A 2,886-nucleotide genomic window follows, 5' to 3' on the forward strand; every position below is an offset into this window, starting at 1 on the left:
GGAGAGAATAGACAGGGTGAATAGGTAGAGAGAGGCAGAGAAAGACAGGGTGAATAGGTAGGCAGAGAAAGACAGGGCGAATAGGCAGAGAGGCAGCGAAGGCAGAGATTAAGAGAGACTGGGTGAATTAGGTAGACAGAGGTAGAGAAAGACAGGGTGAATAGGTAGAGAGAGGTAGAGAAAGACCGGGTGAATTAGGTAGAGAGAGGTAGAGGAAGAGGGTGAATAGGTAGAGGGAGTTAGAGAAAGACAGGGTGAATAGGTAGAGAAAGACAGGGCGAATAGGTAGAGGTAGAGAAAGACAGGGTGAATTGGTAAAGAAAGACTGGGTGAATAGGTAGAGAAAGACAGGGTGAATAGGTAGAGAGAGGTAGAGAAAGACAGGGTGAATAGGTAGAGAGAGGTAGAGAAAGACAGGGTGAATAGGTAGAGGGAGGTAGAGAAAGACAGGGTGAATAGGTAGAGGGAGGTAGAGAAAGACAGGGTGAATAGGTAGAGAAAGACAGGGTGAATAGGTAGAGAAAGACAGGGTGAATAGGTAGAGAGAGGTAGAGAAAGACAGGGTGAATAGGTAGAGGGAGGTAGAGAAAGACAGGGTGAATAGGTAGAGGGAGGTAGAGAAAGAGGGTGAATAGGTAGAGAGAGGAGAAAGACAGGGTGAATAGGTAGAGAAAACAGAGGAATAGGAGAAAGACAGAACAGGCAGAGAGAGAATAGGCAGAGAGAGGCAGAGAAAGACAGGGTGAATAGGTAGAGAAGAGAGACTGGGTGAATAGGTAGAGAAAGACAGGGTGAATAGGTAGAGAGAGGTAGAGAAAGACAGGGTGAATAGGCAGAGAGAGAGGAAAGAGGGTGAATTAGGAGAAAGACAGGGTGAATAGGTAGAGGAGGCAGAGAAACATCGGGTGAACAGGCAGAGGAGGCAGAGAAAGACAGGTGAACAGGCAGAGAGAGGTAGAGAAAGTGAGGGTGAATAGGTAGAGAGAGGTAGAGAAAGACAGGGTGAATAGGCAGACAGAGGTAGAGAAAGACAGGGTGAACAGGCAGAGGGAGGCAGAACAGGCAAGACAGGGTGAACAGGCAGAGAGAGGCAGAGAAAGACAGGGTGAATAGGTAGGCAGAAAGACAGGGTGAATAGGTGAAGAGAGAGAGGTAGAGAAAGACAGGGTGAATATAGGCAGAGAGAAAGACAGGGTGAATAGGTAGAGAGAGAGAAAGACCAGGTGAATAGGTAGAGAGGTAGAGAAAGACAGGGTGAATAGGTAGAGAGAGGTAGAGAAAGACAGAGAGGTGAATAGGTAGAGGAGAGGTAGAGAAAGACAGGGTGAATAGGTAGAGGTAGAGAAAGACAGGGTGAATTGGTAAAGAAAGACTGGGTGAATAGGCAGAGAGAGGTAGAGAAAGACAGGGTGAATAGGCAGAGAGAGGTAGAGAAAAGGGTGAACAGGCAGAGGGGATAGAGTAGATAGGTAGAGAAAGACAGGGCGAATAGGCAGAGAGGCAGAGAAAGACAGGGTGAATAGGTAGAGAGAGTGTAGAGAAAGACAGGGTGAATAGGCAGAGAGGTAGAGAAAGACAGGGTGAACAGGCAGAGAGGAAGAGAGAACAGGCAGAGGAGGTAGAGAAAGACAGGGAGATAGGCAGAGAATAGGAGGCAGAGAAAGACAGGGTGAATTGACAGAGGCAGAGAAAGACAGGGTGAATAGGTAGAGAGAGGTAGAGAAAGACAGGGTGAATTAGGTAGAGAGAGGTAGAGAAAGAGCCCAGGGTGAATAGGCAGAGGAGGTAGAGAAAGACAGGGTGAATAGGCAGAGAGGCAGAGAAAGACCAGGTGAACAGGAGAGAGGTAGAGAAAGACAGGGTGAATAGGTGAATTGGAAAGAGAAAGACAGAGAGGCAGAGAAAGACAGGGTGAATAGGCAGAGAGAGGCAGAGAAAGACAGGGTGAATAGGCAGAGAGGTAGAGAAAGACAGGGTGAATAGGCAGAGGAATAGGTAGAGAAAGACAGGGTGAATAGGCAGAGAGAGGTAGAGAAAGACAGGGTGAATAGGTAGAGAGAGGTAGAGAAAGACATGTGGTGAACAGGCAGAGAGAGGTCAGAGAAAGGGTGACGAACAGGTGAATAGGACAGAGAAGAGGTAGAGAAAGACAGGGTGAATAGGCAGAGAGAGGTAGAGAAAGACAGGGTGAATAGGCAGAGGAGAGAAAGCAGAAGAAAGAGGAACAGGGTGAATAGGTAGAGGAGGCAGAGAAAGACAGGGCAGAATAGGCAGAGAAACAGGGTGAATAGGCAGAGAAAGACAGGGTGAATAGGCAGAGGAAGAGAAAGACAGGGTGAACAGGCAGAGAAAGCAGAGGTGAATAGGCAGAGAAGAGAACAGGGTGAATAGCAGAGAAAGACCAGGGGTGAATAGGCAGAGAGAGGTAGAGAAAGACAGGGTGAATAGAGGTAGAGAAAGACAGGTGAATTGGTAAAGAAAGACAGGGTGAATAGGTAGAGAGAGGTAGAGAAAGACAGGGTGAATAGGTAGAGAGAGGTAGAGAAAGACAGGGTGAATAGGTAGAGGGAGGTAGAGAAAGACAGGGTGAATAGGTAGAGGGAGGTAGAGAAAGACTGGGTGAATAGGTAGAGAAAGACAGGGTGAATAGGTAGAGAGAGGTAGAGAAAGACAGGGTGAATAGGTAGAGAGAGGTAGAGAAAGACAGGGTGAATAGGTAGAGAAAGGTAGAGAAAGACAGGGTGAATAGGTAGAGGGAGGTAGAGAAAGACAGGGTGAATAGGCAGAGAAAGACAGAGAGAGGTAGAGAAAGACAGGGTGAATTAGGTAGAGGGAAGAGAAAGACAGGGTGAGGTAGAGAAAGACAGGGTGAATAGGTAGAGAGAG

General features: G+C 47.5%; 1 long non-coding RNA gene across 1 annotated transcript; it reads left to right on the top strand.

Annotated features, from left to right (window-relative positions):
* Positions 1–174: 174 nt before the first annotated feature.
* Positions 175–386, top strand: LOC121841966. Its single transcript, XR_006080848.1, has 2 exons — positions 175–208; positions 263–386. It is a non-coding gene; the product is annotated as an uncharacterized LOC121841966 (long non-coding RNA).
* Positions 387–2,886: the final 2,500 nt, after the last annotated feature.

The sequence above is a fragment of the Oncorhynchus tshawytscha genome, unplaced genomic scaffold (assembly GCF_018296145.1).
Source record: "Oncorhynchus tshawytscha isolate Ot180627B unplaced genomic scaffold, Otsh_v2.0 Un_contig_7474_pilon_pilon, whole genome shotgun sequence".
Taxonomy (NCBI): Eukaryota; Metazoa; Chordata; class Actinopteri; order Salmoniformes; family Salmonidae; genus Oncorhynchus; species Oncorhynchus tshawytscha.